The 17,591-nt window shown below is 33.9% G+C and overlaps 1 protein-coding gene across 1 annotated transcript in view; it reads right to left on the reverse strand.

Annotated features, from left to right (window-relative positions):
- The window catches only part of LOC127557241 (DNA annealing helicase and endonuclease ZRANB3-like), a 70,594-nt gene that overhangs the window by 41,101 nt on the left and 11,902 nt on the right, over nt 1–17,591 (reverse strand). The gene's annotated exons all lie outside the window — the stretch shown is intronic.

The following is a 17,591-nucleotide window of genomic DNA, read 5'->3' on the forward strand; positions in this document are numbered from 1 at the left end:
GTTTTTATAAATGTAAGAACAATTCAAGAGTAGGAAAATTTACTTTCTTTCTTCTTTGCAAAAACCAAAAGCTATATTCCTATAAATAGTTAGAGCTGCAAGTCTCATTCACCCTTCTTTTCCTTTCCCAAATATAAGAATGAACTTCACATTTGGAAGGTGATGAATACCCATTAGCACAATTAATTAAGAGATATTATTCAAAAGGTCATAAAACTTGAAGCTGAAAAAGACTTCAGTGCATATTGTTCAGCATCTTTATTTTAGAGAATGAGAAACCAAATGACATCACCAAGGTAATATAACTGGGATAGGCAACAATTCTAGTATTCTCCCTATCATGCCATAACAGCCTCACCAATGATAGCTAATTTATTGAAATCATATTTAGGTAAAGTTGTGTAAACTTAATTTGTATTGAAAGGGCCATTACAGATTCAAAGAATCTTAAGAATAGAAAAGGACCCTAGAGAGCACCTAATCCAACTATACCAGACCAAGTTTCTCTCTAAAGATTCCATCAACAAATGGTTAACAAAACACCAAAGGAAGACCTCCAGGTGGGGAAAACTCACTATCCTGAAGAAGGTCCATCCACTACTCTTTAATAGGAATAACAATCCGGGTTTGGGTGATGAGATAACATGTGTAAAAGAATGCAAATCTTAAAATGCTAATATAATTGTCACCTATTATTATTATTACTGTTATTATTATCCTAAGTTTTTCTTCACATCAAGCTGAAAACTCTCTGGGCAACTTCTGCTCACAGTTCCTAGTTTGACCTTTTACAACCAAGCAGAACAAGTTTAATCTTTCTTCTGGATAATACTTCCAAGTACTTAAAGAGAGGTACATTGATCATGCTAAGTCTTTTCTCCAAGTTAAATGTCCCCAATTCCTTCCCAGGATCCTCAGGAGATGGTCTCTAAGTATTTCATCAACCTGGTTAGATCTTTTTTTGGATACAGCCCAGATTGCTGACATATGTTCTACAGATGATAGTAGCAGAAAACTGCAGAACACAGAGACAGGGACTGCACCTATGATTTCATTGATTCACTGGAACTCTCAGATGCATGAAATCACCTTCTTATAAATGTATATTCTGAGAAAGTTATCTAGAGGTCTCAAACATGGCGTGTGCAGACTGCCACAATACTTTCTCTTAATGTTGTGTCACCATTCCCTTTTAATCATCTTGCCTCAGTTTCCCTAAATTGTCCTGCCTCCGTTTCCCTAATTGTTCTGCCTCAGTTTCCCTAATTGTTCTGCGTCAATTCCCTTAGTTGCAAACCCCTCTTCCAGTTCATTAAGACTGATATAACTCAGGATTACTTACTCTAAGGTTATAAATTGTCAATATGTAAGCTCAAGATAAGGGGGAGTCCAAACTTCCTGGCTCTAAGCTGGATACCTCCTTAACTCCCAGTTTATAAGAATTTATGGTCCTACCCCCCAACCTGTCAGAAACGGATTGATGGTCTATCCCTGAAAATTCCCACTCTTTGCCTTCTGCCTTTGTTTTTCTTCTCGCTAGAATCTATTAAAAAACCCTTGTAGTCTCATATTCACTGCTGGATACTCTGAGATGAGAATCCAATCCAGTCAATCAATTAAACTCTCTAATAAATAAAATATTAAAAACTCTCTAATCTCTATCTTGCCTCAGTTTCTCTGGAATTACACTAATACTGATAAAATATAATTGAGATCATGTAACAAAATTAATTTTAAAAAATACAATAGAATACAGATAATGTTAAGATACAATTTTCCACTCAATATGTATCAGCAGGAATTGTTCTGTATGGTTTGGCTGTCCTCTTTTTTGTTTGAATTTTACAGACTACCTCTAGTGAAGTAAGAGATTTGTCTAAGACACAGCCAGTCTAGATCAGGGGCAGGATCTGAATCCCGGTCTGCCTGACCTTAAGCTTAGCTTTTTATCCATTATGCCATGTTACCTCTTAATGCAGAGCATTTGAAGAAAATTTCCATAATTGACTTAGTCTGCCTTTGTTGTGTTGCTAGGCAGAGATTCAGGTTATTTCTATACTGGTAAAATTATGACATATATTACCATGAATTCTCCCAAAATAATACAGAACCTTTACCTTGTGTAGCTCTTTTTAATATGCTATTCAAACACATTTTAAATCCGCTGGAAAAGTTTCAAAATTTATGTGAAAATATAAAACAACAGAGTATAATCAAGGGAACTGAAGTTGTGAAAGATAATTTCAGCTGAGTTTTAGCAAAAGAAAAAATGCTAAAAGAGGGATGCAAGATGTAGTTCAAACATAGGATCTTGAAATAATAAATACTAGAAAAGACTATAAAACACACGTTTCTAGGTGAAAAGAGAAAAGGAAAGAAGTAGTAAATAGGCTAAATTAGTTTGGTTCTGAAAAGACAATAAATAATGAAAGATAATGTATTTTACTTAAGAGATATATAGAGAAAGGATGAAACTACTTGAAAATTTCCACACTCATCTATTATTAGCTATTTCTAATTCAACTACACTAAGTATTTTGATAGGTTAATTTGCCATTGACTTTATTTAAAGTGACATGATTAAACAAGCATACTGTATTGCTTTTGGAAACAGCAAAATTCTTGTAGTAAACTCATTTCTCCCTGAAATAAAAGTCTATTATTTGTATGTCTATATTATTCCAGTGATGTACTGTATGAGTCATAGAACATTAATCTTGTTGATCCTCACCCAAATGGCATGAGCATAGTATAACATATGACAGGGAAAATCATGTTGCAGAACTGGTATAAAGAATATTAGCAAAGAAATGTATAAATGAAAAAAAAGGTAACTAGTAAGAGAAAGGAAAGGAAATTAACAGATTGCATGCTCCATTGGTATCCCAGTGATATCAGGAAAAGCAGTCCTCCCAGCATAATAGAAGGATCAAATAAAATTAATTTAAAGAAAGACAAGGAATAGGGTCACAAAAAGTGGGCTGGCAAAGATTGCCTGGAGGGAATACTTTATATCAGTAAGACCAAAGCTTACGCAAGTAAAATAACAGCACCTATTTCATATGATTGTTGTGAAGATCAAATGAAAATTTGCATTTGTGTGTTTGCAAAATTTAAAATGTTTTCTTACTATTACCTCACTAATTTTGACCATAATAATTCTGAGGTTGTGATTTTACAATTTTAATTGTCTTTGGCAGGGATCATTAAACTACTCTGCAGGGCCAAATTTGATCCAACGCCTATTTTTATACAGTTACTGTATTTAAAGATTAGTCTTAGAAATTTGGCTATACAAAAATTGACTGAAGGTCAATGATAATACATATAGTTTATTTATTCCTTGGTCTATAGAAAAGTATTTACTAAGCAAGTTGACTGTAAGATTAAAAGATGAAAGTTTAATCTTCTTAAAAGAACTATTCTTAATCACTTCTGTAGTCTTCCTTTATTTAAAATTATTTAGTCTTTTCAGACTTATTTTCTATACATTTCTCTCTCTGTACTCCAGTTTATCCTTCACTCAACAATCAAAAGGAGCAGATCTGACCACGTTCCTCCTCTACAAATTCTTGTGGCTCCCTATCACCTCCTAGATCACAAATAAAATCCTGTGTTTGAATTTTAAAGCCCTTGTCAAATATAGTCTTCTGTATCTTTCGAGTATCATTACACTTGACTCCCTTCCACATCCATACATATTCTCAGATCTAATCATGCATGCTACTCCTTGTATAAGAAATTCTCAATATAACTTTGTGCCTTTTCACTTGTCTCCATTTTAAAAATTCTCTTCTTTCTTTCTCCTTATGCCTGTTTAAAAAGATTCCTTTAAATGCCAGCTAAAATTCTACTTTCTGAAAGAAACTTTTTCCCCTGCCCTTAAGGCTAATATCTTTATTCATCCTATACATATCTTATTTGTCACATAGCTATTTACATTCGGTGTCCTCCATAACAACATAGGTTCCTCAAGAGTAGTCAAAGAAAAAAAAATAAAACAACTTCCTAAATATGGAATTGGGTAAAAGAATCTCCTACTCAATTTATATAATAGTGGTTTTTTGTTTTGTTTTTTTTAAGAGGAGTCCATTTGTCATTTTAACCAGGAATAGAAACTTTTATTCCAATCTGGTCTTTTACCCCTTCAGGAAGATATCATGAAATATGGATGCAATAAAACCTTTGTTTTTCCCTTTCTATATATCCCAGAATTTAGCACAATTCAATAGTTGTTTAATTAATGCTTGTTTCCTTGATTTGAAAGAATTTCTAAAAGTCACATTCCTTAAAACATATTCTAAATTCAGATTTTCAGCAACTTCAGAATGGTCTTCCTTCCAATTATTCCAAATTAATGAGGTTTTATTACATACATATTTCATGATAACTTCTAGAGGAACTAACAGAGCAGGTTGGAGTTAAAATTTCTATTCCTGATAAAATGATAAATGGAATCTCTGCTAAGGAAAAAAAAATGCCACTGTCACATAAGCTGAGTATGAGATTCTCTTGCCCTATTCCACACTTAAGAAGATTTTTTTTTTTGGACAAAGTTTAAAGTTTTTAAAAATTCTCTTACTCTCTACCAAATGCTTGCTCAGGATTTATAAAAATAACAACAAAGCACATTTTCACTACAAGATTCTTACTGCCTTAAAAAAAAATGCAAGTATTTTCAAACAGTCTCAGTAAGCTATCAAATCATTTTAAGAAGAACTTCCTTTCCTATTTAAATAACATCTAATTGAGGAAGTTTTCACTTGAGACATTTTGCTTTATATGCTGGAGGGCAGTTTAGAGTAAAGGATAGCAATGATCTACAGTAATCAGATACTGATGCTTATATCTTCCACCATGGGGATTTTACCTGAGGTCTACTGTGCCATCAGAATACTTGGATATTTTGGATCCCTACTGCCATGTAAGACATGTGTGATAGGAAATTGAGGCTTGAACAGAGGACATTTAAAGTAGAGTAAGATAGATGAAAGTTGCAATAGATGCAGAAAAAGCATTTGATAAAATCCAACACCCATTCCTATTGAAACACTAGAGAGTATAGAAATAAAGGGACTTTTCCTTAAAACAGTCAGTAGAATCTATTTAAAAACCATTAGATGATTTTAAAACTATTTAAAAGCATCATATGTAATGGGGATAAACTGGAATCATTCCCAGTAAGATCAGGGATGAAACACGGTTGCCCACTATCACCATTACTATTCAATATTGTATTAGAAATGCTAGCTTTGGCAATAAGAGAAGAAAAAGAGATTAAAGGAATTAGAGCAGGTAATGAGGAAACCAAATTATTCCTCTTTGCAGATGATATGATAGTACACTTAGAAAACTCTAGAGAATCAACTAAAAAACTATTAGAAGCAATCCACAACTTTAACAAAGTTGTAGGATACAAAATAAATCCACATAAATCATAAGCATTTTTATACATCACTAACAAAATCCAATAGTAAGAGATACAAAAGAGAAATTCCATTTAAAATAACTGTCGACAGCATAAAATATTTGGGAATTTATCTGCCACTTTCCACACAAATTAAGTCAGATTTGAGGAACTGGAAAAATATCAAATGCTCTTGGATAGGTCGAGTGAATATAAAAAAGATGATAATACTATCTAAACTAATCTATTTATTTAGTGTTATACCAATCAAACTCCCAAGAAACTATTTTGCTGACCTAGAAAAAATAACAAAATTCATCTGGAAAAACAAAAGGTCAAGAATTTCAAAGGAATTAATGAAGAGAAAAGCAAAAGAAGGTGGCCTAACTGTACCAGATCTAAAACTGTATTAAAAGGCAGTGGTCATCAAAACCATTTGGTACTGGCTAAGAAACAAAGTAGTTGATCAGTGGAATAGGTTAGGTTCACAAGACAAAACAGTAAATGACTATACTAATCTAGCATTTGACAAACCCAAAGACCCCAGCTTTTGGGATAAGAATTCACTATTTGACAAAAACTGCTGGGAAAATTGTTAACTGGTATAGTTTATAGCATAGACCCATACTTAACACCATATACCAAGATCAGGTCAAAATGGGTTCATAATCTAGACATAAAGAATGATATTATAAACAAATTAGAAGAACCTAGCATAGCTTACCTCTCAGATTTGTGGAGGAGGAAGAAATTTGTGACCAAAGAAAAACTAGAGATCAAAATATACAAAATAAATAATTTTGATTATCTTAAGTTAAAAAGTTTTTGTACAAACAAAACTAATGCAGACAAGACTAGAAGGGAAGCAATAAACTGGGAAAACATTTTTACAACCAAAGGATCTGAAAAAGGCCTTATTTCTAAAATATATAGAGAACTGAATCAAATTTAATAGTTCAAGCCATTTTCCAATTGATAAATGGTTAAAGAATATGAACAGACAATTTTTAGATGAAGAAATTGAAACTATTTGTAGTCACATGAAAAGGTGCTCCAAATTACTACTAATCAGAGAAATGCAAATTAAGACAATTTTAAGATATTACTACACATCTGTCAGATTGCCTAAGATGACAGGAAAAGATAATGACAAATGTTGGAGGGGATATGGGAAAACTGGGACACTGATACATTATTGGTGGAGCTGTGAATGTATCCAACCATTCTGGAGAGCAATTTGGAACTATGCTCAAAAAGTTATCAAACTGTATATACCTTTTGATCCAACAGTGTAGTGTTCTACTGGGATTATATTCCAAAGAGATTTTAAAGGAAGGAAAGGGACCCACATGTGCAAAAATGTTTTGTGTCAGCCTTCTTTGTAGTGGCAAGAAATTGAAAATTGAGTGAATACCCATCAATTAGAGAATGGCTGAATAAATTATGGTGTATTAATGCTATGGAATACTGTTGTTCTATAAGAAATGATCAGCAGGATGATTTCAGAGAGGCTTGCAGAGACCTACATGAACTGATGCTAAGTGAAATTAGCAGAACCAGATCGTTACACATGGCAACAAAAAGACTATACGACGATCAATTCTGATGGATGTGGCTCTCTTCAACAATGAGATGATTCAAAACAGTTTCACTTAGTCAGTGATGAAGAGAGCCATCTACACCCAGAGAGAGAACCATGGGAACAAAGTGTAGAATACAACATAGTATTCTCACTCTCTCTGTTGTCATTTGCTTGCATTTTATTTTCTTTCTCAGTTCTTCTTCTTCCTTTTTGATCTGATTTTCCTTGTGTAGCAAGATAACTGTATAAATATGTGTGTGTGTGTGTGTGTGTGTGTGTGTGTGTGTGTGTGTATTGGATTTAACACATATTTTAACATATTTAACATGTATTGGACTACCTGCCAGCTAGGGGAGGGGAACAGGGGAAAGAGGGGAAAATTTGGAACAAAAGGTTTTGCAAGGGTCAATACTGGAAAATTACCCATGCATATGTTTTGTAAATAAAAAGCTTTAATTTAAAAAAAATGAAAGTTTGGATGTGCAGAAACAAAATTTGATAAAAATGCCATTACATACTAGGAAGAGGAGGTAAAGATCAGTTGACAGCAATGTCAATAATTCCATGGGGTTCTAGATAAGAGCTAGAAGGGGTCTCAGAAGGAGTTGTGGACCAGTGAATTTAAGTGACTTGCCCATGTTGACTCATGGCACAGCTACAATTTGAAATGAGATCCTACAGATCCAGGACTTTTTCACTGCACCGCCTGCCTCCAAATTCATATGATGATGGACAATGATGAATAATGTAGCAAAGAGTCAGTCTTAAGAGATAATATCCTGAAAGAGGCGGCCAGAAGCTACAAGGCAACAGTAACTTGACCTTCATCATAGGTCAGACTTTTGGAACATGGGCTCTTGGCAATCTTAGAGAATTCACTTCTAAGTGGACTTAGCGCTAAATACACTGATTGTTAAAGAAATCTTAACAATCATGTATTACAACTGACAAGAAGAAATATGTAGGAAAATATTTCAAGAGATGATCTCACACATGTGAGATCAAAAGAGTAAAAAGAGCCAGTACTTTGCTATCTACTGGAACAAAATACCTGACTTTAGAGAAATTCCTATTACATATCTACAGTGGATATGGTAAGAATATCTCAATTTTTTTTGTCTTCTCTTACACAAATTTGTTCTGAAACCATGAGCAGGTCACTTATTTTCTTGGTGTCTTTGGAAATGATACAGGTAAACTTCTAATTAGTAGCAGTAGACAGATATTCCATAATAAGAGTTCCTGACAGTAATGAAGTCATAGGTTGAGACAAAAAAGGAAATAGTGTTTTGATAGAAGGAAGGATAGTATTATTAGCCTTACTGTTATGAAGAGAAGACTGAAACATCTCTAAAGATCCCCCTTCCCAGCTTTGTCCTGAAATTATAATACTTTTAAAATAAGGCAAATAATAATACTACAAATTAATCTGCATAGGTAGAGGGTGTACTTATTTAGCATTTAATCCAAACAGAATTAGCTTTTACTCCCAGTTTACATTAGTTTAGCATTAGATAGCCAGAGTGCAGATGGAATTTCTTTAAAAAAAAAAAAGAAGAAGAACCACTCATGAAGTAAGTAGAAGAAATGAAGTCTATTATATCAATTGTGATAGCCAGGGATGACAAGACAAACTGTGCCCACATGACACAATGGGGCAATAAATCAGTTTGAATCCAAGCATATTATTTAAGATTCTTAAAGAAAGATGCTAATATGAAAAATAATCCTATGGCAACAACTCATGCTGTCAACCAAATGAAAAAAATAACAAAGTAACATCAGTCATTTCTAGACATTTATACATAAGGGAAATAAATACAAATGTTTGCATCTTATTTCCCTACTAGATCAAGAGCACTTTAAACCAAAAATGAAGGGAGAAGGAAAAACTCCCCACATTTTTTACCAAGTCACATAATCACAAGTTGCTACTACTAGGAAGGACAATTCAGAGAAGACAATATTCAAGATAAACAGAAATAAAGCCTTTTGTCCCAGGTTTATATACAAACATTTAAGATATAAGTAACAAACATACTTAAAACGAAGATACAGCTGTATCAGCATTACTGATATTGGCTTTTGAGGAAGTGACTTTTTTTTGGAGATTGTAGTAAAGGAGTAAATAATGAGCAATGGTATCAAGGAGCTTTAAGATAAGAAGGAGGAGAGAAGGCTTTAACAGTGAATAGTGTCATTTTCTCAATAGAGTATGAGTCTAGATTTTCAGCAAAGAGAATAGAAAGAGGGGGATATGAGGAAGGACTGAAGAGAAAAGAAGGTCTGGAACTGCTCCTATAAGGAGTGAGATAGGCAACCAATTAGGCAAGAATAAAAGAGTTTTCGCCTTCCTTTAGTGAGGGTCCCTGTTAAAATTGTATTATATAAATTTATAATATACAAAATCATTTACATTTTGAAATACATGAAAAAGAGTGGAAAAAAACAGAAAATGGGGTAGACAAAATGGATGTAAAAAAACAGAGCTTGGGTTTGATATGAGACCCTCAGCAATAGTACCAGGGCTATTCTAGAGAAATCATATTCTCCAGATAATCTAGAGAAGAGGACAATATGATGCTGAATAGATTTATTATAGGGTTGAGTTTGGGGAGGAAAATAAGTGAAATCAGAGCAGGTATAACAGTCTGGGAAAATACTGAAAAGCCAGATAAACTGGAGGTCTTGACAAGAATGATGAATAGTTTTTGGAGAGGAGGGATATAGGGAGAAAGAATTATATGAAGTTAATTTGGTTTGGGTAGTGTTGCAGGATGTTGCCCATGGACAGGCAGTTTGACACCTCTGGTGTAATGGACAGAGCACAAGATTTGGAATTAGGAATACATGGGTTTTATTCCTATCCTCAGATACTAGTTTTGTAACCTAGGTAAATCACTTAAAATCTCTGATCCTATGTTCTTAGGTATAAAATGGGTATAATAATAATGTCAACGTCACAAAGCTGTTGTAAGGATCAAATGTTAATTTGCATATAAAAGAACTATGGAAGCCATGAATTGCTATATAACTAGTATAAGTAGTAGTATTAATCTTGAATAAGTATAATCTATGGTAATTTTGTAGATCAGTTTTGCTTTGCTGTTTTTCTTTATTACAAAGAAAAGTTCAATGGAGGCTTTAAGTTGGCTTATTTGTTACAATTTATCAATTAAAAAAAGAAAAATGCAGGGGCAGCTAAGTAGTGCAGTGGATAGAGTATCAGCCTTGAAGTCAGGAGGACCTGAGTTCAAATCTGCACTCAGACACTTACCACTTCCTAGCTGTATGACCCTGGACAAGTCACTTAAGCCCAATTGCCTCAGGAAAAAATAAAAGGTTTAAAAACAAATGTTCAATAAAGATTATTTGGTTACAGTTTCCTGAAAGGTGGATTTAATTTAAAAGCAGTATTAAGTGTCTGAGGCCAGACTTGAATTCAGGTCCTCCTGATTTCAGGCCTGGAGCTCTATCCACTGCACCACTTACCTTCCCCAAATGCAGTGATTTTTATAGTATTTCTGATTTAAATTTTTTTTTCTATAAAATTAATTTTTTCATTTTGGTGACACACAAAATTTGATAAGCACAATTAACAATAATCCCACCTAGTGGTTAGGTGATTCACAAAATGTAAAGAAAACATCTAAGATTACTAATGAAAATACTAAACTTAAGTAGACTTATAAGTCAACCTTAGAGATGCTAAAGTGTATCAGTAATATCCAGTAGACTATAGAAAGATAGCTTTATCCAACTTATCTAATTTTCAAGAATTAAAAGTCCCACAGCAAAAATATACCTAAACTGAAAGTTTTCTTTACATTTCAATGCTTAAATTCTCTAATAGTTATAAAATGGGAAAAGATGAGCAGACTGATTTCAGAAAAGCCTGGAAAGACTTACATGAACAGAAGCTGAGTAAAGTAAGCAAAAGCAAAAGAACATTGTACACAGTACCAAGAAGATTATGTGATGATCAACTGTGATAGAATCAGCTCTATCTTCAACAATGAGGTGATTCAAGGTAATTTCTATAGATTTAGTTTAGTTTTTTTATTTTTTTTAATTAGGTAAAAGAGGAAATTCTTTGCCTCAATTGATATCTAGTTTTAATCACTAAATGAATGTTGCCTCAGTCCAACTGAGATCTGTGGTAGACCTTAGCTTACAAAGGGCAAGGTCTCCCACTGCATGCAGGGCCATCTCCAATTGTCCTTCTATATCTGACTACTAGACCCAGATGGCTCTGGAGGGGAAAATGAGGCAGGTGACCTTGCACAGCCCTCCTTCACTCAAATCCAATTCACTTGCATGTCATGGCATCATCTCCCTGATGTCTTGGTCCTTTTTGAGAAAGAAGGACAAACAACAACTATAAACTTGAGATAAAAAGCACCATCTGTATCCAGAAAGAGAACTATGGAGACTGTCTGTGGATCACCTTTGTTGTTGTTTATTTGCCTGGTTTCTCATCATTTTTTCCCTTTTGATCTGAATTTTCTTCTGTAGCATAACAAATATGGAAATGTGAGTTAAAGAACTGCATATGTTTAACTATATCAGATTGCTTGTGTTCAGAATAGGGGGGAGGGTGGGCGGCAGGGAGAAAGATCCAGAATACAAGGTTTTGGAAAAGTGAAAATAAAAAACTATTTTTGCATGTATTTGGAAAAAAAAAATACTATTAATTTTTTTTTTAAAGGAGAGCTAAAAGAGCTTGAACACAGAGTATAAAAACAAATTCAGCCAGATGCTAAATAAGTCTAGGAATGCAACCTTCAGAGTAAAAATACTAAAATGATTAGCTGAATGAACCTTTTAACAACAAAAATACAAAGAAAGTAAAAACAAAAACAAAACACCCTAATACTTTGGGCAGATTCCTCAACTTCTACGTAGCTTGAAACTTCTATATATGCTTTATTTTTCTTCCAGTCCTAGACTATACAATGATCCTTCTTTCTGCAAAAGCTAACTTTTCTCCTTGTATCCTTCCTCCTCACTGAAAATAAGTGCTATTGATCACTCCCTTTCCAAGCTCTGTTCCATAAGCCCTCCACCTAACTTTTCAACCATTTTTTCCCTACTACATATTAAAATGCTCAGTTCTCTTTTATCTTAAAAAAAAAAAATCCTTCCCTTGCCACTATCATTTCCCCTCTTCCCTTCACTGCTATACTCCTAGGAACAGTATCCTATACTCACTCACTGTCCCTTAACACCCTGACATCTTGTTTTCCAATGTGCTCCTCTAATGAACCTGTTTTCTTCAAGATCTCTTAAAGAGCAGTGGGTTTTTCTCAGTCTTCAACTCTCCAACTGATACTTCTGTAGCAAATGACACTGTTAACCTCTTCTTTGCCCACTTTCACCCACACTCCCTCCTTTAGTTTCTAAGATGCTGCTTTCTCCTGGTTTTAGTGCTTACTACTTGTCTTCCCCTTCTTAATTTTCTTTGTTGGGGTATGGTTCCTTAGTTTCTTACTGTGGGTGAACTTCCAGATTTCATCCTAGGTTCTTTATTCTTCACTTTCTTTTCTTTATTTTTTAACTTTGATTATCTCATTCACTCTAATGTCTTTAATTATGAAGAAATAGTCCTCAAGTCTATTCATCCATTCCCCATTTCCACACTAAGCTTCAAGCTTACATTTCCAAGGGTCCACCTGTATGTCCTACTACTCTTTCAATCTCAGTATATCTGTTTCTTTCTCTTCACTTAGAAGGCAACCATGCTTGGTTCAGTCCCTTATGAATTTTGGTCTGGGTTGCTGTCACAGCTTCCAAATTGAACAACCTTCCTTTAGTCTTCACTCTTTCCAATTATCACTTGACATCACAGTCAAAACAGTCTTACTTAAAGAAAAAAAATCTCTCTCTCTTTTCCCTCTCTTCATCTCCTCCATCTTATATTTAAAAGCCATCAGTGCCTCCTTATTACCTCGAATATAATACAAATTTATTAGCCTAGGAATTAAGGCCATTTTTAATCTGGCTCCAACCTACATTTCCAAAGGTTGGTTTTGTTTGTTTTTTTAAACACACTCCCTGAATAAGATTATTTCACCCATCCCAATCATTCATGCCTCCATTCATGCACCTGGTGCTTATAGAATATTTCCCCCTCATTCTTTTCTTTCTTCCAGATTTACCTTAGACACCTACTGCATCATAACACCATTTCTGAAGATAAAGTTTGAAAGTTAAATTTATGCTCTTCAAGTTACTTGTAACATTTTAAAATATATTTATTTTGCTCTTATCCTATTCTACCATTATGTATATCTTCATTATTATATTTACCTCCAATTGGTTATAAACTTGAGAAGAAACTAAGTTTTTTAAAAATCTTTTTAAATACTCAGAACCAAGCACAATTCTTAGCACACGGTAGGAGTCAAATGAAATCTGAATTAAAAAATATTAACTTTTAAAATGACCCATTTAGCACATGATATATAAGGAGTATGGAAGGGGGAAATATAAGTTAATCAAATAAATCTTATATGCCAATATATTTTTAGTTGTTAAAGGCAAGATTAAACTAAAAATGTATTATCTCTAGCAATATTCTTTGTATCCAGAAATAGATTTCTAGGATGCCAAGTGGTATGAATATAATATTCTAGCTAATAAAGTTTTGTGATTTCTTAGAAATCACTATTTTAAATAACTTTTTAAACTGTTAAGCAAAACAATCAAATGAAGATTATTTTAAATTTTAAAGTGTTATCTAAATGTGGCAAAATATTAATTTTTAGCATGAGGTTCTTTGGCAACAATGATATGATTAAGAGAATGTGTCCATGTGGCAGACTGAACGTGAGAAAGAGAACTTCATTTTTTTCCCTTCAGTTATACAGTTGGCAACTAAGTTATTGCTTTGCTTTTCATTTATTCAATATTGCTTTTTGTTTAAAATGCTGGAAATAAAAACTATAAAATGGTTAAAGTAGTGTATTTTTTCTATATGGTTCAGGAACCTAATCTTTTAGCTCTTTTTTACACTACAGAAAACTCTTGTTCTTTTGAGATGATTCTCTTGGCAATGGTGAAATAAACATAAGGTATTAAAGTTGCTGGAGAGCAAAAGGAAATCAAGTAAAACCAATAAAAGCAAGACAAGCATTTGACAGAAATTGTGCCTGAACAGAAATACACAAACAAAAGGGACTGATCTAAGTATATGACAGATTCCTTTCGAATGACAACTCTGATGAAAAGCCATTAATATCTTGATACATCAATACTATGCTTCTAATAGAATGAATTTTAGTTTATCAAAAAAATATATTCTTATCAATGATTGTGAAATATTTAGTCAAATAAAAAGTAAAATATTTAATAGTTCATGTTTATTTAGTTCTTTAATATTTAATAAGCCCTTTCCTCCTTGTAATTAAATTTTTTTACAGAAATATACCCAAAAACTTCTAAAAAATTTTTTTAAAGATGCACATGGAAGAATATTTTCAGTTACTTTATTCATGAAAATAATTATGATTTCCCCTCAAAAGAAGGTAACTAAATGTGTTATTTAGTCAATTCTAATGTTGGGTGTTATGTAGACAAATCACTGACAGTCTGTTGCATTTACAGAAATGATCAATTTTTCCCACAATAGAAAGCTAATTTTCTTTGGGAGTAAAAATATGGTAACTAGAGTAATAGTATAATCCATTAACAAAATTGATTCATTTTCTATTATATTTAAAGATGACCTAGCAAGCAATAAATACTAAATATTTTACATTCTTTCCCACAATGATATGAATCCTCATAATCAAGATTCAGTACAAAGAGCAAGGTTTCCTAGTAAATTTATCAACTGATCAACCAGAATATTTCAAAAGGTTTAACAATGGAATGCAAGAATAGTGTTTTGGATTTTACTTATGAATTCATTAATTGGCTCATTATTTTAGATAAGTTGAATGAATTCAATCAACCTCTATTTTGTTAGATGAATTGTTCAATAGTTAGTCACTTGAACAATAAGATGGAAGACCAGACATTTTTTCTTACATCTATGACCTCTCATAGAGCTCCAAAACAGAATTAAATGCCAAATATAAAGCAAATTCAACTGTCTATCTGGCCTAGGACACTAGGAACTCAAAAAGATTTAAAAAACAAAACCAAAAAAGCACGAACTATTATGTGTCTTGAGCTAATTTGCTGAGCTGGCTGCAGCAAGGCCCAACTTATGGCCTCATAACAAAATCAAAGCAACACCCCAAGTCCCTACATAAAGAGAAAGCTTCTTCCAATACCTTAAAGAGTTAGGCTCCAAACTGCTGAAGTTTGCTAGTGGCCTCAGTGGCCAACACTGCTGCAGCATTCTATTTTACAAAAGATCTTTGAATGACACTGGAAGAATTGAGAGAATGGGGCAGAACAAGTGTCTGCTCAACCACATAACTCAATTCCTGACCCCTTGCTGCCCAAATCACAGATATCCAAACTCCAATCTATAGAAATCAATGCCAGCTGCAGAACACCACCATAGAAGTGCTCTGATGGGACAGGATATAGCGTAAGTTAGGAAGCTTTGTAATACTCCTCTAAACTAAGGGAAAAGTCTCAGCATTCAGCTGGGGCCATTTATGTCTCCCCCAAAGCTAACTGGTACAGAGATCTAGACCAGGGAATTGTGAATTACCTAAAATGGAAGAAGGCTGAAATATTTTGAGATCTATCTGGAGTAGAGGGAGTCAGAATATGAATAATAGAAAAATATGGGTGAAAGGAGACGGCAATTATGAAAAATTTCATGTAAATGGCAGGAACTTTGGAGAAATATACTTAAGGTTCAGTATGATTTAGTCCTACAATAAAGTGTTAACTCAGTGGAATTGATAATACAGTGGTTATCTAGTTTAGCATGTGAGTTCTCTAGTACAGTATGATTGATTTAATCTTACAATAAATAATGGTTCTCTAGTGATATAATGATTGGTTTATACTCAGTATGCTGTAATGATGTAATTGTAATAGAGCTTATAAACTGGGAAAAACTCAGCCAGAGACTGACAGGGAGAAGACAGAGGACTGGAGGCTACAGCTCAAGCTCTCAGATTTGGAGAGACATTCCATCTTTATCAGTCTTCTGGTGGCTCTCTTACTTCCCCTACTGAGACCAAGGCCCATCTGAATGACTTCCAGAAAGCTCCCCGAGCCCCAGGCAAGGAGACAGACTGAGAAGGAGACAATAAAGATTTTTGGACTTTATCCCTGGCTATTCTCATGGCGATTATTCTGTTGAAAAGAAGACTGGTCCCAAGACCCCCCAAAAGTTAATCAGAATTTTACATTTTGGCGCCCAATGTGGACTAAGGACCTATGACCTACATCCGTGACCCTGAATTAGGATGAATACAAAAATAGACAAGCAGGAAACTTTGTAAAGGGCCAATCTAGTGTTTCAGCTGAAATGGGACAAATGATTAGAAAACAGCCTTGCCCACTCCAAGGGACGAGTGTAGAAAGAATAGTTAAGCTAATTAAAAAACCAAGGTTTGATTGTAACTTGTAAGGAGATCATTGGACTTTTAGAAACAGAGTACACATCCCCTTGGTTCTCTAAGGAAGAAGAATTAGAGCCAGACAAGTGGAAATTAGTTGGAGAGCAACTAATTGATATTACAATATAATGGACCTGATTCAATTTCTAAAGAAACATTATATCTGTAAGAAATGACCAGCAGGATGAATACAGAGAGGATTGAAGAGACTTACATGAACTGATGCTAAGTGAAATGAGCAGAACCAGGAGATCATTATATACCTCAACAACGATACTGTATGAGGATGTATTCTGATGGAAGTGGATTTCTTTGACAAAGAGAAGATCTAACTCAGTTTCAATTGATCAAGGATGGACAGAAGCAGCTACACCCAAAGAAAGAACACTGGGAAATGAATGTAAACTGCTTGCAATTTTGTCTTTCTTCCCAAGTTATTTTTACCTTCTGAATCCAATTCTTCCTGTGCAACAAGAGAACTGTTCGGTTCTGCACACATATATTGTATCTAGGATACACCGTGACATATTTAACTTGTATAGGATTGCTTGCCATCTGGGGGAGGGGGTTAAGGGAAGGAGGGGAAAAGTTGGAACAGAAGTGAGTGCAAGGGATAACGTAAAAAAATTACCCAGGCTGAATATAAACTGCTTGCATTTTTGTTTTTCTTCCCAGGTTATTTATACCTTCTGAATCCAATTCTCCCTGTGCAACAAGAAAACTGTTCGGTTCTGCACACATATATTGTATCTAGGATATACTGTGACATATTTAACATGTAAAGGACTGTTTGCCATCTGGGGGAGGGGGTGGAGGGAGGGAGGGGAAAAATCGGAACAGAAGTGAGTGCAAGGGATAATGCTGTAAAAAATTATCCTGGCATGGGTTCTGTCAATAAAAAGTTATTAAAAAAAAAAAATTACCCAGTCATGGGCTCTGTCAATAAAAAGTTTAAAAAAAAAAAAAAAGAAACATTATATATATGTATGTATATACACATACATACATATATGTGTGTGTGTATATATATATATAAAACTTAATATAAGTGCCTTTAAGGGATTACATAAGT

Source organism: Antechinus flavipes, chromosome 3 (genome assembly GCF_016432865.1).
Source record: "Antechinus flavipes isolate AdamAnt ecotype Samford, QLD, Australia chromosome 3, AdamAnt_v2, whole genome shotgun sequence".
In the NCBI taxonomy this organism is placed as follows: domain Eukaryota; kingdom Metazoa; phylum Chordata; class Mammalia; order Dasyuromorphia; family Dasyuridae; genus Antechinus; species Antechinus flavipes.